This window comes from Columba livia, chromosome 1, assembly GCF_036013475.1.
Source record: "Columba livia isolate bColLiv1 breed racing homer chromosome 1, bColLiv1.pat.W.v2, whole genome shotgun sequence".
In the NCBI taxonomy this organism is placed as follows: Eukaryota; Metazoa; Chordata; class Aves; order Columbiformes; family Columbidae; genus Columba; species Columba livia.
In genome coordinates, this window is record NC_088602.1 from 138,588,831 (window position 1) to 138,612,015 (window position 23,185).

Genomic DNA, 23,185 nt, shown 5'->3' on the forward strand with positions numbered 1-23,185 from the left:
TCCAGGAAAATGCAGCTAATATGAAGGCTTTAGCTGACAGGCAAATTCACTAAAAGAGAAACTTGAAACCAGGACACACTGCTTTTAAATAACAGCAAAGAAAAATGTGTTCCATATACAAGTTAGCACCTGTACTAGGCAGTGTTACATGATCTGCAAGTCAAGGAAGGTCTGGTTTCTTCTGGGTTTCAAGCAAGCATTGTCAAAAATTTAAGGCACTTTTTTTTTTTTTTTTTTAATACTGTGGGTCTTATTTTAACATATATTTACAGCAAAGCGGAGGGGGGGGGGGGTTTGCCCTTCCCTTCTTCCCCATTTCATATTGAATTGCTAAAAAGCTACAAAGCAGCAGACAATAATTGTTTCATTACTTTTTTACATTCTCTGCAAAGTTAGCTTTATGATGGTACTTTTGATGCTGACACCAGTTCAAAACAGCCAGGGAATATTATCACACTTCATTGACTAAAAGAAACCAGTAGTATTCCATGATCTCCAATTACATTTTTAGATTAATAATTATTAACACAGGGGCAAAGGGAGGTCTCAAACCAGTTTGCAGGCCTGCATGTGAAAGGTTATTGCAGGAGAATAACATGAGATGGTGTTGGAAGCCCTCACTCCAATAGTCCAAGTTCACCACAATAACTCATTTGGCAATACTAAATATTGAGCGATGCAAGTAAGAAATTTTAGTGGTAATGAACTGTAAATGGAAGGAAACACCAAAATTCTGCATGTGATATTGGGATAAGCAAATGCTGATGAGAGGCCACATAACTGCTGAAGGTGTTCTGTAGTTTTGGCCAAGTATGATTCAAAGCTCCACTGAGTGGCACTCATAAGTCCTGAAACAAGAGCTTGGGACTTTTCATTGGAGACATTTCCACTTTTTCTGTCCCCAGTCTTGAGAGACCCAGTGTCTAATGTTGAGTAAAGCTTCTTTGCCACCATGCAACTTGTTCACCTCTCCTAAATGATCTGGCATTTTTATTATTAGTTCTTTCAAAACACGCACTTTTTTAATTGTGGATTTCCTTTCTCCCATCACTGGTGGGACTTCTGAGCACCAATGCAATGGTAAAGATAATGAAATAGATGGCAAATGCCGTCATTTCACTGTATCAGCCTCTTGAGGTAGAAAAATCAACTTTTTGTTGTGTTTACGGAAACTCTTTTCTGACACAATACCAGATAATGATTTTAGTTGGTAAATGTGCACACACTTTCATGTTGCTGAATTCTGTTATTCCATGCATTTCCTGGTAGAGTTAACAACCATTTATTCAGGACACTGATGGCTATTTACTGAGCCAAGAACAAATGTGGTTTTCTCATTTGGTCTTTGACTAGTAAATAGGAGATAGCTTGAAACTATCTCTGTTTTCTGATTTCAAAAGTATGGGTTTTAGATGCTTTGATTTAACTAGCTCCCCTACATTGTAATTATCCACTGCATTGTTGATTTAGTTAAAGGGGTTATGATTAGGTAAATTCCTCTGAAAAGACACTGTCATCAACTGAAGTGGGAGTAGTGAAGCTAGTACTTTGTATGAAATAAATGTCAGTTTTATTGGCCAGAAAAATACCTTTAAATTAAGCAAAAGCAAATACTAAAAGGGTCTGCTTTCTTCAGGTATGTGATTTATATTAAAAAAAAACCAAAACTGATTTTGGATTTTGGGCTTTCCAAAAGCACAATGCGGGGCTGAAGGCATGGTGCGGCCTACGCTGGGCTCACCCCCACACACCAGGCTGCTCCCTGGCCCTCAGGATCAGTCCTAGGGCCCATACCCATTAATGTCAGTCATAACCTGCAAGATCATAGAATAATAGAATCATTTTGTTTGGAAGAAACCCTTAAGATCATAGAGTCCAAACATAATCTAACTCCAGTACTAAACTATGTCTCTAAGAACCTCATCTATGCAACTTTTAAACACCTCCAGGGATGGTGACTCAACCACTTCCCTGGACAGCCTGTTCCAGTGCCTGACAACACTTTCCGTGGTGCAATTTGAGGCCATTTCCCCTTGTCCTATCACTTGCTGCTTGAGACAAGAGACCAGCACCCTCCATGCTACAGCCTCCTTTCAGGTAACTGTAGACCGTGATAAGGTCTCCCATCAGCCTCCTTTTCTCCAGGCTGAACAGCCCCAGTTCCCTCAGCCGCTCCTCATCAGACTTGTGCTCCAGGCCACTCACCAGCTTTGTTGCCCTTCTCTGAACTGTCTGAAGCACCTCAAAGACTTTTCTGCAGTTAGGGGCCTAAACCTGAACACAGGATTGGAGGTGCAGCCTCACTAGTGCTGAGTGCTGTGGGACGATCACTTCCCTAGCCTTGCTGACCACACTATTCCTGATGCACGTCAGATGGTAGGAGTTGGAGCAGGAGCCCATGACCCCCACAGGGAGGCTGATAGCACTTTTCTGGTGAAGAAACAGCCTGTCTGGAAAGTGACATGGCCCATGAGAAGATTCCCAAGGAGGGCAGCCATCAATCTCATGGCCCTGCTCCCAGGGAAGGACACCCATCAGCACTGAAGATGCCCCCATGGGTCAGTGATCAGGAGGATCCCCCAGGTGTTGGTGTGATATCACCATGGCCCCCTGTGTCAGCAATGCCCTCACTGCCTGACATTCCAGAGCTTGTGCCAAGGCATATGGTGAGAGAGGGCCCACATTGTGAGCCAGGCAGAGCAGCTTCAAGAAAGGAGGAGGAAGAGGGAATGTGGGAAAACTGTCTGGGACAGATGTGCCACTCTCCTTGCAGACACTGCTGCCACCACACAACCTGTGGGCATGGACTCTCCTTGAGGATGAGGCCAAAGGCACCAGGGTAACCATGTATCATGCCCTGGCCCACTCCTTGCAGCTAGACTGCAACATCTACCCACCAGAGAGCAATGCAGGCATGTCCCTGCCATAGCTCTGCTTCACCTCCAGACGGGGACAGACATGACACCCCGGGATGGCTCTCAATATCCATTTCTGCCTTTAAGGCCATTTTAACAACTGACTCTATAAACTGTTAAGGATTGGTACAGGATAATCAGGTTAAGGATTGCCATATTTTTCTATGCATATAATATTCTTATTTTTCTTAGCTTATACTTAGTTATTGTATTCTGAGAGCATGCTTGTTCAGGTACTTGCAAGCTAGACCTTATGTCCTGGAATATGTTATGCACAGCATGTATCCCCTGAGGAAGAGTTAACAGCATTAAAATTAAAGGAAAATGGGCTTAAAATTATGGAAAAAATAAGTCTGCAAATACTGTTCAATTCTTTTCAAAATCAGACTGAATGAACAGTGTTATAAAATTGTCCAGATCACAAGGCATACGTGGGAGTGCATAGAAAAGAGTGGAACTTCATGCACTGTAAGCACTTTTTGCATTTTATAAAGGGTTGTTCAGATGTTTGCAGACACAAGAATAGGTTTTATTGAGAATTGTGTTACTGAAAGTGAATGTTCTTTACCATCAAAAAGAATATTTCATCTTTGTAATAATACTGATAGAGGAATAAACTTTTCTCATCAGAGCTCTGACCATTTTTTTTCATCTCTTTCGTAAATGTTTCCAGTCTGAATAGCACATAGACACATTAACTTCCAACGTTCAGTAAATATTAATTAAACTGCCCTGAAATGAATGACACTAGAACAATTTCTATTGAGGTTGAGTCTCTTTATCATGTGTAACCTGGTTGGAACTAACACCATGTAAAAACAAGGTTTCAGCCGCCACGTGAAGCCATTTGCTGACCTGCAGGGGTGAGCAGGAGATGTGCTGGGCTGTGGCGAGTTTTAAAGGGCACCCATCGATCCAAATCTAACCGTGGACGTCCCCCTGCTCTGCACCAGGGAAGTGGGGATCTCAGGGCAGGGATGATCCCTGTGGGGCAAGCTGCTGTGCCAGTAGAAAGGGGTGGCACACTGGGGAGGTCAAATGAGAGAGGTGGCCCAAGATATTGGGAAATTATCTGTAAACTATATCTACAGGGCAGGCCTTGCCCAGCTCACAGCAAGCGGGCTTGACAAGACTTGCACAGCCCACATGCCACAACTGCCAAGGGGACTGGTGTGCTGGGGATGCTGGAGGTGGTGGGTGTGACTTCAGCACAGTCATGGGTGCTGTGGAGCGGGGGTGTGACTGCCGAGATGCCATGACAGATGGGGTTACTATATCTGCCGGGAGTGCCCAGGCTGCAGGGGATGGCTGACGCTCCTGCCCAGGTAGCTGGCAGAGCTTGGTTGATCCTGAAAGAGATACATGAGCTTTTGGTCACATCCCAGCCTGGGGCATGAGGGTGCATGAGGGGGCTGAGAAGGAGGAGGGAGAGCTGCAATGGAGGAAGGGCTGCAAATTTCCCCCAAAGGGCATCCCTAAGCTGCTGGGACCAGGGTCAGACCTCACCTCCGGCATGGAAGGGTTTGGGGAAGATGAATGGCTGTTGGAGCTGGGGCACTGGAGACCCTCAGGAGCAACATGGTAGGTGCCGGAGAGCTGGTAGTGCCATGGTCGTCTGCCTGCAGTGGAGGCAGGTATGGCTGCTTCTGTTTGAGCGTCTCCTAGCAAGGCATGTTGGGGCTCTCAGTGTTCTGTCCCACCCACAGCAGCTGTGCGCACCCTTCATGGGGAAAAAAAGGGTTAACAAAAGTGTTAAGAGTTACAGTCAATGGCCCAGCGTCCAAGTGGCAACCAGGAACCAGTGGTGCTCCTCAAGGGTTGGAACTGGGACCAATATTATTGACTATCTTCATCAAGGACCTAGACAGTGGAATCAAGTGCTCCCTCAGCACTCCTCAGTCTGTGGATGACACCAAGCTGAGTGGTACGGTCCATGTGCTGGAGGGACGGGATGCCACTCAGAAGGACCAGGACAGGCTTGAGGAGTGGGCCTGTGTGAACTTCATGAAGTTCAACAAAGCCAGGTGCAAGGTTCTGCACCTGGGCTGGAGCAATCCCCAAGATCAATAGACTGGAAGATGAATGAATTGAGAGCAGCCCTGCGAAGGACTTGGTGTCACTGGTGGACAAAAAATCAGACAGGGGCTGGCAATGTGCACTTGCAGCCAAGAAAGCCAACCATGTCCTGGGCTTCATCACCAGTAGCATGACCAGCATGTCAAGGGAGGTGATTCTGCCCCTCTGCTCTGCTCTGCTGATACGACCCTGCAGTTCTGCATCCATCTCTGGGGTCCTCAGCACAAAAAAGGCATGGACTTGTTGGAGAGGGTCCAGAGCAGGTCATGAAAATGGTCAGAGGAATGGACACCTCTGCTATGAGGAAAGGCTGAGAGAGTTGGGTTGTTCAGGCTGGAGAAGAGAAGGCTCTGGGGAGACCTTATTGTGGCCTCTCAATGTATATAGGAGCCTTATAAGAAAGACGGAGAAAGACTTTTCACCAATGTCTCTAGTGACAGGACAAGGGGCAACAGTTTTAAACTGAAAGAGGATTGATTCAGACTAGACATAAGGAAGAATTTTTTTTTTGTGATGGGGGTGGTGAGACACAGGAGCCAGTTGCCCAGAGAAGTTGTGGATGTATCATCACTGCAAGTGTTCAAAACCAGGTTGGATGGCGCTTTGAGCAATCTGCTGTAGTGGAAGGTGTGCCCGCCCACGGCAGGGGGGGTGGACTAGATGAGCTTTGAAGATATGTTCTGACCCGGACCATTGTATGATTCGTGTTAATATTTCAGTTTTGAACTGAAAGTCAATACAAGGCCCAGTGTCTTCTTCAGGCTCTCAGAGCAGAACTCAAGCTTTGTTTCACTGCTTTTCTGCTCTTATAGGTAGAATAGAAAAAAATCATCATTAGAGATCTTGCCTATCCATAAACAAGAGACCAGCTTATCAGCTTCTCTTTTGGTGCTACACAAAACCAGACCTTGAAGATGGCTTCTGTCCCAACAATATTGGCAGTATACCTCAAGTGGCAGAACATCTCAGCCTCGCAGTGTGTATTTGAGGGTAGAGCGTAGATACCTGCCCCCGTTAAATAAAGTGCCTTTGACTGGGGGAAGCAATGAACCTGCTGGGCAGTCATTGTTCAAAGCTTTGAGCACAAACAAAACCAGGCCTTTAGACTAAATATTGTACCAAACGTGGAGCTGGGGCACAGCAAATGATTTGAGTATGCACTCGTGAGACACTTCCGAGATCGGCTGGTGCCACCTGGGACATCTCAACATGTCCAAGATCTCATGCCAGAAAGCTGTAGGGCTTTTCCCTACTGTACTGTTTGTATTTTTTCAGTGTTACATGCTAGAGACAGCTATGATGACAGCACTGATGACAGAGGCAGCATTTTCACAAACAGATAGGCTGGCATGAGCTTGAACCTTACACATTATCAGATGGGTTTAGGCTATTGCAGAATGTACCTCTGTGAAATTGTAATGACAATAGCTCCTATTTTCGGCTTCAGTACTAACAGCTGAGTTTCTTATGTTCACATTGTAATAGCTTGTGTGAGTTATCTTGTGATTGTTATTTCAATGCAAATACTGCTAAGACAATTCTGGTTTTGATCCATACTACTTCCAGGAAAGGAAAATCCAGGCAGAGGCATAGACTGATGTCAAAGACTTGTCCTGTGTTAGAGTGAAGCGATGGTCTTCCTAGGACTAGAAGGCAAAACTCATCTAATGATTATCTGGGACCTCAATTATTCCTCAACCATCTAACCTATGATAGTGACAAAAGAAGCCATGGCAAGAGCGACACTGTTACGCACATTTATGCTCCACTTTGTTTTTTTCCATTTGGCATGAATGCCCACATTTAAAAACCTACACATTGTCTAGACCCTTGTTTGGGACTTCAGGAAAATTCAGAAAGAATTTAACATTCCCGTGGGTCTTTTGTAGTTTATAATGGTTCTCACTTCCCAAGTCTTTCTCTTGATATTTCTACTTCTGGACAGAAAGCATTTCTGAACTCATAAACAGGTTATCCACCTTTCCCTGGAAATCATCTTCACTCCCATTACAACCCTATTAGGCATTTTGGTGGAGTCGTACCTCCAGTAATGTGTTTGCTGAGTTTGTTTAGTAAATGGTTTGAGCTCTATGACCTGATCTTTCTGACATCCTATTTTGAGTATGTTTAGTGGTCCCAGGAGTGAAACCATACCTCCTCTTCACTGGCTTTCTCATTCATTTGCTTTTTCCCTATTTGCTGAATCAGTTTGTACCAAAGACTGACTTTCTTACTTTAGTGTCCTGCCTACATTTCAGTGTGGATGTGTCCATTTTGATCAAATATAGACAGTACGAAATCTGGGAAAAAACTCAGCATACCTCACCATTGAACCGTGATGTCTTTTTCAGGCATATACCCTCCTTCCATTTTCTCACTTTCAATAGTTCTTTCATTTTTCCTCAAAGGACAGACTTGCACATCCACCATTTCCCTAACTCTCCCCAAAAGGAGAACCACCTGAGAAGCCTACTACAAGGAGTAATACACCTAGATCTCAGCAACTAAGGTAAGGGAGGTCATGGCTTGTCAAGGTATTAGGTGGGAAGAATGTATAGGGTGGATAGAATCATGAAGTCAGGACCAGGGAATAAAATTAGGGATGGCAGACTTGAGTATATTGATTGAATGCTCCAGAATCACACCTGGTGGCTGAAGATGAGCAGACCTATAACTTGAATGACAGACCTTGCCTCAAAATCTGTGGGACCTTGAGCCGTAGTTAAGAAGTTGTAGCCAAACTTGGCAAATGCCATGCCACACAAATCAAGTCTGTTGAATCAGCACTGAGCTACTGTGGGAAAAAGGAGAGGGGAGTCCTTGACTGCATTCCTTCTGCTGGGAAAAACAAATCTAATCCAGAGCTGTCTAATGGTACGCATCCGTTTTTGTCACAGCCAAGTATCTTTGGCTGCTTTGCATTTGAGTTGCTTTCATCACCAGTAGGAATTCAGTTGGTACTTGTCAAGGCTTTCTCCTACACAAAAAATGCAGTCAGCATTTCAATGACTGTTAAACTGTTGTCTGAAATTTGGTTTAAAAATAGCAACTGGAGTTCAACAAAACTTTGAATTAGAACTCCAGTGAGACAAAAAAACATGAAATATTTTTGGTAAGAAGTTGAATACTTTTGCTTACTAGCTCTGCTTCTCCCTTCAGCTTCAACTGTCTTTCATTCCAAAGCATTTTATGCAATTATGTATGAATGGCAATAATCCATATTAAAAGCTGTCAGGCTTCTCCTTTCACTCATTTGAAATGTCAGATGTCCAAACAGTTGCCAGTGTGAGGCATGCTTACTCCGCCATTCTTCAGCAGATTAGCTTGGACTTGCCTACTCTTTAGATGGCTTTTTTGTTAATTTGCAAAGCTCAGCAGAGTCCAGTTCTCATTCCTTTCTCGCTGGAAGACTCCCCATTTAGGATCCCATAATTTAGGGACAAATTTACGCTATATCTTAGACCACTTAACATTTTTCATTTTGAAAGGTCCCGACACACCAAGAAGGCAGGATTGTCACCGTAGTGCTCAGACACATGGACAGTCCTGTGTCAACTGGGATGTCAGTTGAACTACAAATAAAGGCAAAAGTGTGTCTGTGCAGAGATGTGTGTACAATCCCTTACCATCTACTGAAAAGCAGTAGGACTATGACATATATTCAGCAGTAATGTGACTTTAATGAGTGTCATCAGATACGTCTTTGACCATAAAGTTAAGGTACTGGCAGAGATACAGTACAAAGTGATAGTGGCCACAATGGTTTGGTTCACATCTGCCTTCTTGATAAATGTCCTGAGGAACCTTTAGGGAGCACAAACCACAGGAACTTTATTTTGCGTCTCTTCAGAAGGCTTGGATCTCCTGAACCACAACATAGCTAGCTCTTCATCAGGCAGGAATGTGATAACATGATATCACTGCAGACAGAAAATTTCAGCTTATTCAGTCATGAGGGCCTCTGCCTGCTGCTGTTGCAAATGCAAATGCATCAAAGTTTAACAGCACAGTAAAAAAGCGCTTTCACCTCCTCTGCTGTAGGGCCTCCTCAACAGCTATTCAGTTTTCTTCCACTGCTCTATATTTGTGATTATTTTTGCATAGGACATGAGGGTACTTGATTTCCTTTCTTGACAGCTGTGGCAATATTTTTGGAGTCTATAATACAAGTGTTAAGGGCATCTGAGGAAACTCACATACGTTACAGGCTCTCTGGTATCCAGGCATGGAGAAGAAAAGACACAGAGACACCCAGTTCCTGATGCCCTCTTCTCTCTGTTGGCAACTGGAGAACAAGCCTGCAGTTCTGTCTTCACTTCCAGGCAGCTCCACTACTGCCAGGATTCCTGGAGAGAGAGTGAGGTTTCAGGCCATAAATGTCTTAACACTTCCAGTATCAAAACCAGAAGGAAACACTGTGGTTTAAAAAAAGAAATTCAAATTTATGACTGCATCTTAATACATGAGAACAAGAGACACAGGCATGTTTTTGCTTGTTTGGACTTATTCTCATTTTAAATGCCATTTCCTCTTTTACTAGCTCATAAAAAAATCAAGGTCATATATTCTGTAGTAAAATCTGACACAGGTCCATTAATTTCAAGGAGGAAGCTCTATTTATGCTGCTTGAGGCTCTGGCACTTTTAAAGAATCTTCATGTGTCAGAGACTGAGCATACCTTGATACAAGGAGAAGAAATATATATTCAGGATTCATGGTTTAACTCTGCATGATAATGTAATTCATATTGCTGTCATGTACCCTAACACCAGTTTCCGAAAAAATTATAACTGTCTTTATTTTAACCCTTCTCTGCTTGTCACAATGCAATATTTCATGTGTATTGAATACATTCAAAAGTACCCAAGTGATGATTTCTCCTTCTTTATTATTCTGATATTTCACACCCTGTAAGACTTGATCTGAAACATGTTTATTAAATGTGACAGCTGGGAATGTAAGAACCCAAGCACAATGAAGATGTTATCTACCTTGCTGGGTTGTGCTCCTGGAAACGTTCTGCTTCAGGCTAGGCTGCCTCTTGCAAGATATTGTCATGTATCCCTGGAAATATTGATAATAAAATTGCTAGAAAAATTCAAAATGAAAAAAAAAGGGGGGGGGGGCGGCTAATTTTTAAGACATTTTCGATCTACAGGTTTTGAAAGGAAATAATTTTGTGTGTCCAACACAGTTTGCAAACATTTTCATACAATACATTCTTTTTTTTGTCATTTAGTATTCCCTCTTTCATATCCTTTTTGTTTCTTCGCATATCTTTTCCCCATCTTAGCATGCTGCTAAGCAAAGGAAGAAATATGAGGAGAAAAATGTGCAGAAGGAAGGGGACAATGACGAAAAAACTGCACATTTTCTCTTCTCCTGCTACAGAAAAAGCACAAAATTGAGATGAAGAAGAGATAAAACTCTCTTCTCTTAAAAATTCTTTAGCCAATGGTTTGCACATTAATTGTAATTAATTAAGGGCATTAGTTCCTCTCATCACCACCACTCCCTTGTGGGCATAATTTCATTCTGTCCTCTGTAGAGGCATGAGAGTGAGAGCAGAAGGAGGAGGCTACAGCCCATCAACACAGCACAGCTGCAGTACATGGGTCTTGGGTCAAGCAGATGAGCATGGGGGGAAACAAGCCCCCCTCGTGAATCTGAGCACTACAGTCAAAATCTTCCCCTTTCACAGTGAAGGTAGATTAGGGGTTGGTGGCACATTCAGCTGAGGGGCATGTAAATCCACACTGAAGCAGAGTGTGGTCCTTCACCCGCAGTCCTGTTTTCCCACTGGTGACAGTACCAGCCAGAAGGATTTATGGCCAAAAATGAACCTTGTTAGATACAAAGAGATTCCACAGGAGGGTGGAACTACTGTGTCCAGGGCCAGCCTAGGGTTACTGCAGATGAAAGGGATCATCAAGGCATCCCCACAGGGATGTACCAAGGAGGTGGGTTGTCACACTGCATTAGGAAGGCAGCTGTGGTTCCCAGCTGTGCAGGGGATACAGTGATTCACGCTCCAAATGCAAATGCATCATTCGTGTTTTGGACCGTGCAGAACTCTCCAAGTGCTCCTGAGAACACAGGGAGGTCTAGATCTGAAAGAGAGCACCCACAAGGAAAGGGCACTGATGCTCCTTAACCAAAGGAGAACTGTGCTATAACTGGTGCATGTGTCCACCAGGCATCATGAGCATGGCCCAGCTGTTCTATATTCCATGCCCAACAGCAACCAGTTTGCAGCACTTCAGGGGAAGGGGAGAGGTACTTTAGAGCTAGTTATTTTGTACTTAGCACACAGGGAATATTTTCAATACCATCTTCTCCCTGTGGTAGTTACTACTCCATTGCTAATCAGCACCAAACATTTCTAAAACATGGGAACACAGCTTTGCGCAAATCTATGGATAGCAGTATAGACAGAGGCACAAATACTCCTCAGCAAAAGCTCGCTCCCTGTGCCCAAAAATGAGCTGAGCTTTGGTTGAAGGAAGAGAAGGACATGAAACGATTGTCAGGGAGGTCTGAAAAGCTTTTATGGGGTTACTTCACTTGAGAAGATTTCTGTCAGGGCTCTGAGGGCCCTGATTGGCCCTAATGACCCTGACCAGTCTCTCCTGGGGCCTCCACCCACACCCATAGGCTCTATTTAAGCTCAAACCTGAGGCTCTTGTTCTTGTCTGAGTTATGCTGCAGAAGTGCTAGTCTACAGCTTTTGCTGCAACCACCCTTGATCTGGATGTCAAGTCTGTGGGCTGACTTCCTAGCTTGACTTGGGACCTGCTTTGTCTCTGTGGATCTGCAGCTGGTGATGCTCCTGGGAGAGATGGGCTAGCAGAATAAGGAGTGAGTAGCACAGGAGAAAAGCTTGCCTCACTGGACCAGTAGTTATCTTGGATCAGGCCTTGGTACCAAGTGATACTTTACAGTTCCAGCATGAACTGCAGAGCAGTTCCTCCAGGTAGGGTTGAGAAACAACTTGATCACAGCAGCTGTCTCTTCAGAGGAGAGTGCTCTGGGACACTTACAGATGTGCTTGAGGAATTAGGTGGTGTATATCAGCCTCTTTGGTCTCCTTCAGGACATGGGAGGTGTGACTGGCTCTTGAATAAAACATTAAATCACTTCATGTTTAGTTTAACTTCTCCAGATCTTTGGATGAGACTTGAGCCAGTGTTATATTAGTGGTACTTTAAAACTTGATCTGCAGCTGTTGCCTCAAGTCAAGCCCCTTAAGAGAACAGCTTAGAAAACCTACTCTACAGTTGACTTCTCTTCAGGGGAAGCATTTCAACAGTGACTGTGGCAAGCTTTAAAATATTTTTTTTGGAAAAGAGTGACCAAAGGTGTTAAGGATAGTTAGGTGCCTCATGGGCAATGAAGCAAATGCAAACTGAGTATACAGTTCCTACTTATCTCCTGTAACCTCTACAGCTGATAGTACTGTGGTCTAACCAGTCTGCATTCTCTTTCTGCAATTGACTCCTACCTTTTTATAGAGAAAGACTCTGGAGAATGATTCCATCTGATACTTCTGATGTTCATGCAGAGTTGCTGTGTCATGGTGAGACTTGACTGTGAGCTCCAACAGCTTTTATAAATGTGAACTTGTGGTCAGATGAGACTTCAGAGCATCCTACATTTTGTATCATGTTAGAAAAAGAGGGGATGAACACTTAAACGATGGATTTGTGAGTTGTTTTCACTGTAGTACCTTTATCTTGCTCCTTTCCCACACCTATTGCTGCTCCAGCCAGCTCTGCTGAGTATTGCTGAATAACTCTTAGATGGGGGACTCAGAAGAACTCATCCTGGTTCAATATTTCACTCTGTAATTATAGGGTACCAAAGTTATTATTAATATTGGTGCACTGTTCATTCTCCGTGTGTTTTGTTGGAACAAATGTTATTCGTACGAATGCCATTTCTGTACCAAGTCATACAAATGTAGCTGTTTTCTCTGCTACTGCTGTTCACTTTTACCTTCCAAATAACTGTTTACACTTTAGAAGATGAAATGAATCCATCTGTGTTTTGCAAGTAACAGGACCTTGTGTCTGGTAGAGGTCAACTGTAGACGTTGTGTGAAACCATGAGAGTCAAGAAAAGCAGCTAAAACAGCAGCCACCGCACTGTCTTAATGATGACAGACATCAGATTTGATGTTTAGCCAAATGCTTGTTCCAGACATTTTTGGAAGGAAATGCCAGTGACTGTCAGACATCCTCAGAAAGGCAGAATGCTCCATCCAGCTAAATGCTGGGAACATTTGATTACTTGCTATGAATACATGAATAAAGGGGGTGTTGAAGGAGGTAAGTGTAATGCTATGCCGAAACGAGCAAGAGGGTGAGGCAGAACCACTTTGATTACACTTGGGTTGGTTTGCAGGACTCTAAATTGGGTACCAACAAAGCTCAGACTTTCTTCTCCTCTAGAGAAAGGTCTACTTGCACTTAGTAGGGCTATAACTGAAATATTTTTTTACCTCCTGAACTTCTCCATTCCTGACTTTCTCCACTGAGTTAGGCCAAGCATCCTTCTCATCACTTACAGTCCGTTCATGATCCAAGTGAGCATTTCATTTGGCTTTTGTCTTAAGGTGCTTATTGAGTCTATGGTCAAACTTTCAGTTCTAACATCTTTGTTCTTTGCTTGTAAACAGAGGTGGGCTGCATGATTTTTAGCCCACTGTTCTTTTAGAAAGCACAATGTAACACTTACAGCTTCAACAGAGGACTGTGTCCCACTAGCCAACTCTAAAACTTTTATCCACAGCTTGATCATCTTCACAGAGCACCCAGAAACTGGAAAATGTTTGAGGTAAAAATGAGAATTTGGGGTCTCTCAGGTACTTATCACTAATCAAAATGCAATGCATCAGGTTTACCCTTGGAGCATTTTCTATATAGTCTCCAGACTTTTCATATTGCCATGGTGGTTCTAGCAGTGCTGGTACTTGCAGCTAACTCCTTTTCTTGGGTACAGACACATGAAAGAACCGTCAGTGATAATTTGATGTAGTTGATGCAATCACAGCTACACCGATATACTATTCATACATTACTATAACCTGTGAATATTTTTCTTATGTTATAGTATCATCACTCTGTGGGATGCAGGCAGAACACCCATTCAAAAATCACCTGAATTTCAGCCAAGGCAGTAAAATTGAATTACTCATGAATGCCTGTCACCAGACTTGCTTTTTGCTCATGTGTTCTGGAAGAAAAGTAGATAAAGTCTCTTTGCCTTCTTCAGTGTTCTAACTTTGGGCAGCTGAAAATCTTCCAGAGCAAATCAACAATGATCAATGCAAAGTGAATTAATGCAAGTCATATGCTAGTAAATCATGTGGAATTCACCAGGTGCATATAGGTGTCTATTGTTAGGTGCTTTGCTTATATAGGAACGTTCAGACTATCATGATATGGTGATAATGAACTGTTAGAAAAATCAGTCTGAAAAGAAAAAGGCATTTGTAGAAAGTTGTTGTTTTTTTTAATAGAAGTAATATTTAACTATATTGCGTGCAAGTCACTCGTAAGACAGATGTGGCAATTCACTTTTAATGCATCTCTTCTGAAATGCACTGGGTACAATTCTGTATTTCAATGTATGGATGAATGATAAAGGAATTTATCATTAATAATGTGGGTTCATTGTAACTACGCTTTCTGTGACCCAAAAAAGGCTGCTTAATAATATTTAAGTAATGATCTTTATTTGTGTGTTTACCAGCTGTGCTGCAGCTCAGAGTGGCAGCCTACTGAATACAGGTTTTGGTCATAGACTGCAGTTTAACAAAAAAAAGTCAGAAAATGTGTATTAGTAAGCATATGCATAAAGGTGTCCCTGTTCACCATGGCTCCTGGTGAATCAGGCCCTCCAGTTCCTACAACTTCAGTATCTTCTGCATACAGCAAGATTGTTACTATTCCTCAGCAATTAAATATTACTGTGCAATAAAATAGGGAATTTGTCGTATTTTTCATCCTTTCAACTTCATAGAGTGTGCTATGGCTCCTCCCTTTTTAAAAGTGTTGGCAGTTTACATGGCAGATCTATGCCTATCTCTGAGTTATGCCCTGAAAATTTACCTGCAATTATTTTATGCATTGCCTTAAGAGAGTTTGGAGGAGCCCTGTATGAAGCGATGTAGGTATCCTAAAGATACATCATGTTTCCTTCATGTGCAAATCTTTCTAAAAGAGGCATGTTGGGAAGAGGGCTACATCTGAGAGAATTCCTGTGAATACAAGAAAAAGCAAAAAGTTGGCACATGTGAAGAACTGGGAACTGTAGCAATGATTTATGAATGTCAGTTGCCATATGTGCGTGCCTAGTAAAAAAGTACAGCAGTGTTTCTGCCTCATTAGCTATGAGGGATTTTTAGGACAAATACCTTTATTGGCTTCTCTTCTGCTGCCTTTGTGCTTTCAATCATGTAGATTTTTTTAGAAAATTATTTATGAAGCTCATGTCCCCCACTGTTTACTTGTCTTTTTCTTTAGCGAAAACAAATGCGGGGAACTATGGAGCAAACATTATTTCAATTGTATATCATTAGAATTTCCACTCTGGCTGCAGATGGTTTCAGGTCCTGTGGCCAAGTTTTGCAGCAAGATTGTGTATCAAAAAGGTCTCACTTTTTTCAAGTTCACAGCTACTACTTAGGTAATCTATAGCTGCTTCTCCTATATAATATTTTTCAGTTCATGAAAAGCATGCTATCCCCAGACTAAAAAAAAACCCAAAACAGCCTAGCAAACCTATCCTGTACATTCAATGCAAGTCTTTCTGAGGCTAAAAAGATGTAAAGATTAGATGTGTTATGAATCCCAAACAGGAATCTGTCTTCATCCTGTGCTCAAAATTCCCTGAAGAGCTAAAGATGTTCCTTGTGGGTAATGTTAGGCTCTCGTTTGCCCTAAGAATATTCCTGAATGAGTCTGATCTTCCCTGCAGTGTTCAACCAGGCAAGGCTCCAGGCCCTGGTCAACCCCTTCCCTCCTGGTTCCTCCCATTCATTTTTCTGACATGCTTTCTGTGTTTTCTCTGTTACCCCATGCCCCTCCCACCCCCCCATTATTGTTCTATTTTTGCATGCGTTTGTGTGTGGTGCCTGTGTAGCTTCCTTCCACTGTAAGCCTAATTAAATCTAACTGAATTGCCTGGTTAGCCTTCTACAAAGCTTTGTCTGCAACATCCTATTTCGTTCAACCCAAATGTTAACTGAATGTGCACGTCTTTCTGAAAGCGTGTCAAATGAGACAGCCTAGGCTATATAAAGCAAGTGTGGTTCAGCTTAATGGTGAATACTGAGAAATAAAATGGAACACTCTTCAACCTTTCCTTTGCTTAGAATTGTAAATGCAAGCAAATATTTTGCAATTTTGGTATTTTGGGTTTTTTTTTAATATGTAGGCTCCTGAAGGGAGAGGGGGAGGGTATGACTAAGTGGGAGGAAAAAGCCCTCCAGAGTTCGAGAGGTGAGGGTTTGGGGACTGCAAGTGCTGGGGTGAGGTGAGAGCTCAGTTAATGTTATAGGACATGGAGAAAGGTCCAGGAGAGCTGCATCCCTCAGTGCATCATTTTACTCCCCAGAAAGAGAAAGGCTCATGCTTATCAAGTGAACAGTGTTCACCATTCTTTGAGGACCTGGATGAAGCCCTGTTGGAGCTATGAACTCATTAGTATCTCAGTAGTTGTGTTAATCTTTGTATTAAGCTTGTATTTTTTTATGCTCAAGTATAGTGAATAGCTTAAACTGATGGGTTTTGGTTGTATATTTTGGTATAAAGTTTGCACTAGTGTTGTGGTTAAGGTTATGATCAAGCTGACAGGAACAAGGAGTGGGGTGTGTAATTGACTCATGTTCAGATGGCTACGGTGCCCACCCCTAAGGTCTGGTTCATGGGGTTTTAACAAGTACAAATTGAGACTGGTACAATGTGAAGTCCTGTAATCTGGTCTCTGAGGGCAAGGCGGGGAGGAGGAGTTTGGGACAGGTAGTAAATTTGGGCTGTGGTGATGTTAAACCCAGTAACTTTTTTCACAGAAGGGGAGAAAAGCACATATGCTTGTGATTGCCATGTGTGATGAGCCCTTATTCTTACTGTGTGGTCTCCAGGCACAAAGAGGGGAGCTTACAAAGAAAATATATTAAGGTTGTGGTGATGTTGATAGAGCTTATGATGGATTTATAAGAACAGGAGGGCCCTTGATGGGGATGGTGGCCCAGATGAGGGAAGCAATTCTCTCAAGTGGACTGTGGCCTGTGGGTGGCCCATGCTGGAGAAGAGGAAGACCAGTAAAGAAGTCAAGTGTGGCAGGAAGAAACTGTTAGGCATACAATCCCAACTGCCAGAGCTGCCCAACACCTCATCAGAGGAATTTAGATGGACCAAGTGTGTCTTACTGCAAATATTGGGGAAGCTGCGACAAAGAAGGAGGAAAGAGAGGGGTTTGGTTTAAGCTGAGCCTAGGGCAAGGGGAAGAAAAGGTCTTAAGTGTTTGCACTCATTTTTCCCCTCATATTACCTGATTTCATGATCAGAAGTTGGTGATAATTAGCAATAAATTTAAATAAAAATTCCATGAGTGGAGACTTTGCCTGTGACCTTGCTGAAGGGCCAGGAATACTCAGGTGAAATGGAAGAACAACCAAAGGGTCACAATAAAAGCTTTGAAGAGGAACATCCTGGCTATCCAAGGGACCTCAGTCCACAGTAAAGAATGCACGAGAAAACAAGGAAGTTGAGACAAGGATGTTTACCAGGCCTATTCTTATTACTTTGCATGGACCGTATATTTCTTTCATTCCTTGGCTAAAGAGTCAAGAAAAGCAGGTGTCATGTGAGATTCACATGACACTTTTGTGTATGTGCTTATGTGACTGAATGCATATGTTTACACCTATAGCACATCCAAAAAAGTTAATTGTAAGCCAGACAAATCATTTCTCAATCATGTTTGGCATTGGAGTGTGTTTAGGTCACTACAGAGCAGGGACTTGAAAGGTGATCTCAGTGCAGCTCTTCCCTGACTGGACACCATTTTAATGGTGAGATACCTCAAAAAATACAGGTGTCTTTCATCTGGCTCTGAACTTCTTAAACTTCCAGTAAATGCGTCTTGGAATTCTATTTGCCACTAGTTACAACTATCCACATAGCATCATGAGTCTTTTCTGTATGGAGCTTAAGAGATGATTATCAGGTTTCCTCACACATTTATGTGACATGATGGAAAGTGATGGAATGAAGGCAGGCTTTCCAGTCCTCAGGTCATCTATCTTATCCTCTCTTATACCTTTTTTTTTTTTTTACGTTTTTGAAATACGGACACCAGCAGATAATCTGCTGCCTTGTAACTGGGAAAGGGAAAATTGAACAGAGAATGGTCTTGGAACCTTTTTATTTTTGATATTGAATTTGCCTTTTCCTTTCCCACAGGAGGTCTGAGTATTTGGATAATTGCAGACTTAGGCTAGAAATATCCATGGCTCTTAGACTTCCTTGTGTCTCTGGGTGATATAATGCTGATATGTTTGTGAAGAATATTTTTTTTAAGTGGCATCTTTCTCCAAGAGCTAGATGGCCTCTGTCTCTATTTAGTGTCTAAAAAGATCCTGATCCTTCACAGAACTTTAGTTGAATATATTTGGGAAGGGCTAATCATATCAGCTGGTTTTGGTATTAAACCTCAGTGCTTTGATTCATCCCTTCCTGTAACTAGGAAAAGTAGCTTTTGCTTTTCACTGGCTACATAGGCAGCATAAGCTCATTTTGTATTCAGAGTAATGCTTAGGCTAAATGCCTGAAGAAGCTGGTGTTAATTTTCCCGTCTGGATACATCTACATGGCATGGTGCAGTGCTGTGTAAAGATATTATTATTTCCATGTGGAGTGCCACCGATGTCCATAGTTTTGTATCTACAGACTGTCTAAAGCACCAGGTCCTCAGCTTTGGTTGTTAAAATATATGAATACTTCACTCTAGCCTGGAGAGAGATTGATATTTTTGATATGTGCATAAAGATGGAGCTAGACTTCATTCTCCTGAATTCTTCTACATTTACACATTTCTCTGTCAGTATGACCTGCAGCAGAAACACACTGAAGTGACTGCAGAGCATGAAAATGTTACAGAAATACGTCAAATAATACATTTTTATCACAAAGCTTTAACGTTATATGGTGTATATGTGGGGGGAAAAGAGTATTGTGATTGAAGGCCTATCCCATTTAAGTTGCATTGCTGTGGGAAAGAAAGGAATTGAGAATGCAAAATTTAAATTGGCTTTTCTGGAGCTCTTCTGAGCTGGAACCGTATATTAGCAATCTGATGCCTGAAGTACAGAATTGCTATGATCTTCCTTGTTGAAGAAGAGGAGCTTCATCCAAAATATCTCTCATGAATGTCACAAAGTCACATTTACTATTCTGGTATGTTGTCATGAATGTGTCTTAGATGCAAAAATTATGTTTGATCTCTCTGCTTTCTCTGCAGATTTTCTGTGGTGGGAGTAGGATCAGGCTTTCGTTAGATATTTTGTTCTGCACTCTGTCTATCTGGCTGCACCGCCTTCTCTTGCACTCTCTTTCATCTTTCCAAGCAATTTTCTCTCTTCCTATAGGGGTGATTGAAATGATCCTTTGAAGCAACCAGCTTTGACATTTGGAAAAAAAAAAATGCTCTAATTAAGCAAAACATCAGTTAAAGCTCAAGCAAAAATATGAGTCTGATCAGTTCTTTCAAGTACACTTGAAAACTGCACTGTGTTAGCAGAGGGGCTCATTAGAGGGTGCTTACAGAAAGTCCAGATTATTGAGCAGAGACACCCATGAGCGATACCCAAGATTGTATGTAGAGAAGTTAAATATTTGCCATCCTTGACATACTGCCCAAGCAGTTGAGAAAAAGAGAGAACTTTTGTTTACAGTGGGGCTAAAAAACACTGTTCCACAAATTAAAAGGGGCTCAAAAGGTTGCGTATGTTCTCCACTCTCGGTTTCACCAAGAACTGAACCTTCTGGGTCCAGGCATTTGCACATGTGTGCTTAATCATATGTGTGTGGTTTATCCAGCACATGGCAAGATTAAGAAAAATGTTTTCAAGGTCATGGTCTTTTGTCCTTCCACAGGGTTGTCCCCACCTCGGGTGTACAGTAGGTTGAGGAAGTTCTCAAAGTAGAAGCTTCAACTTGCATCCCCATGTCTCATTGCCACCTGATATGAAAAGCAGAATTTGGATGTTGTGAGAGCTGAGGCTGGTACTTCTGCACACAAAATGGCCACAGCTCATTGTTTTAGCTGCAGTGCCAGTGTTAAGATAGTGATATTACTGTGAAAAAGGCACACATGATATAAGGAGGAGATGTTTTGAGTTTACCCTCAGAGAGGCTCTGTGTGAGGTAGTGCTGGAGATGATCTCGTGGTCTGGTGGCTTCAGCCCCACGGTGCCTCAGCCAGCCAGTTTGCAGAATCCACTTCATAACACTAGTGAGACACATCTTAAAAATGAATAATTGTGGCATGCCCACACACCACCCGTTTAAGTGGAATGATATAAATCATTTGTATTGTTTTACTTGCTTTTCTTTTTTGCTGAGTGAGGAATAATTTTCTGCAGTGAGGTTGTACACTGCTGAAGTTGTTGTTGTTGTTTTTCCCAAAGTTTTCTCAACTCATTTAGTGTTGTTGGGTGAAAATGCTAGAGGAGCAAGATGGGTAGAACTCACAAAAGCCCTCAGTTTCAGTCTCCCTGAGTTTTGGGTGTACCTGATGTCTGGCATGGATGATTTTCATTTAGTCATAGGGTTTTTTCCACTGTGGAAAGTTGCACACCCACAGGAGGCAAAATTGATGAAATGGGCACAGACACAGGAGGAAGCTCACAGCACTTTGGCAGGACTGTGAGTTTATTGCCTGCATTAATAATGTTCTAGTGCAGGAGAAATACATTTTGAGAGCTAATTGCATGTGAGGGTGGTACTATGGTGTGAAGGCTTTTCTCTGCAAGAATCCACAGTCTTTATCTTGCAGTGGCCATTTATCACCGCTGTCCTAGGGGACTGGACACCTTTAGCCTGGCTCCTTCAGATAGTTCTCTCCAGATTTTGCTGACCTTGCCTGGTTTATAGTGTGGGTATAATGCTCTCTCCCCACAGACTGCAGAATAAGTACTCAGTTATCTTAGAAAGACACCAAAGCATTAGAGGGTTCTTATGTCCTGTTGCTCTTTCAAGGGCACCTTGCAGAAGTCTCACTGCTGGGGCTGAGCAAGAACCACTTCCCTCAGGTAACAAGAACTGTTGATGAACAGAGTTTACTGACAGACAGGGCTGCTTTTCTGGGGACAACAGACTGGAGAATTCATGACCACTCTGGTCAGTCACAGTTTCAACATGAGACCACATGGTGCATGTGTACAAGGAACAGCTTCTACCCACTTCGCAGTTATCACGGTTGTGCTCCAGAGATCTTCATAGTGTAGTTACGAGCTGGAAAAGTTGTGGCTGCCTGAGTAGGAACTATTTCCTCAGGCACAAATATAGCATAGGTTAAAGAAAAAAAAAAGTCCCTTTTTTGAAAAACAGGGCTGTGCAGTACTAAAACCTTGAACTGTTGGCAGACCAAGAAAGAGCCTGTTCTTTACTCCCTCAGTAATCAGGCTTTTGTTGACAATTATTTTGGCATATATAATACACACGCTCTATGATGGACCACACATTTATGCAATCTCCTGAAAAAAATTAGGGATTGTGCTGATGTTTGATTCTGCAGCTTTCTCAGATGCTCAATGTGACAGAAAATAACATCAAACACAGTAAGTCTTGTGTTCCTTTACATTTAAATACATGTATTTCAGTTTTATATTGTTCTCCCAGAACCTTTACTGGCAGAATATATGGTAATACCATTTTAAAGGTGACTCCCTTGCTAGCTTCTATCAGATCTGACAAGGAGTCTGTTCCCAACAGATATTTGTTGGGGCTTCTTGGCTAAAGCATCCTCCCAATCTTTTGACAAATTCAGTGTCTCAACACTGTGAATCTCACACCCACCACCCCCAAAATACTGTCAGAGCAAGTGGCTTTCTTTAGAAATGTCCTCTTTCCAAGTTTTGCGCACTGAAAAGTTCCTCTTCAGATTCACTAAGTCTAGCTTGTGGGAGGATCTGATGACGTCTCCTCTTTTCATCTTCGTCTGCAGCACATCGGTTGTTCCTGCCCTGCAGACTCGATGGCTGATCCCTCACCGCACGCACCCTCCAGCCTGCCCACGTGTACTAACAAGGCTGGAAAGGGAGTTTTTTGGTGCCGTTGCTGTGAGCGGGACCTCACACTGGGACACCTGCGTCACTGCCACAGGCAAGCGATGGCAAGGCAAGTCATGTCACTGGATCACACAGCTCAGAGAGTAGCAAATATTAATTGCCATCTGCTGAGTAACAGTGATGGCTATCTGTGACAGTATCTATTTTGCTTGTCCTTGCTTCACAGATTATCTCCCTGTAAGAAGAGGGTAGCTGGGTGAAAAGGCCTCTGGAAGGAGAAGGGATGCTCTTTCCCTTAGGGAGCAACTGAATCTGCCCAAAGGAGAGAGGCGTCTGGATTACAGGGTGGATCAGAGGGAGTGGCAGCAAGGCTTTTGGCAAGGCAGCAATCTGCAGCACAGCGAGGAAGTGAGACACTGCTGAGAGAAGCAGCAAGCACACTCCAAGCTCTGTGCTGATGTCAGAGAAAACCTCTCAGAGAGCTGAAGGGACTCTGCAGGTAGCTGCAACCCACCAAAAAAAATCAAAAAAAATCCAAAATATAGCCTGAGAGTGATGGCCTGCCTTTCCAGGATACGATGGGCAGGGAGAGGTTTGATTATAAGCCTTTTACAACTACTCCTCTGTCTTGCTTATTGTCTTACCTGCTTACTTGGCATCTCATGATCTAAACAGTCAACAAGTTGGATTTTTCGTCTAATAAAGACTGGCTTTTGCTAAATTTGAATGCCTTCTAGGTTGTCTTTGAGGAGCTCCCTGTGAAAGAAAAAGTCTTGACAGATTTGTATCAAAGCTTGGGCTAGTCTCCGGATCCCATCATGCAATCTAGTGGGTTTTGTAAAATGAGTTGGTCAATCTGACCTGATTTGAATTGAATCATCATGGCAGTAAATGACAC

General features: G+C 42.7%; 1 long non-coding RNA gene across 2 annotated transcripts; it reads left to right on the plus strand.

Annotated features, from left to right (window-relative positions):
* The first annotated feature begins 11,698 nt into the window (after positions 1-11,698).
* Positions 11,699-22,964, plus strand: LOC135575392 (uncharacterized). 2 transcript variants are annotated; one of them, XR_010466110.1, is made up of 3 exons: positions 11,699-11,964; positions 22,224-22,396; positions 22,514-22,964. It is a non-coding gene; the product is annotated as an uncharacterized LOC135575392 (long non-coding RNA). The 2 variants fall into 2 exon arrangements; XR_010466155.1 differs by having other exon boundaries at positions 11,699-11,849.
* The last annotated feature ends 221 nt before the right edge of the window (positions 22,965-23,185 follow it).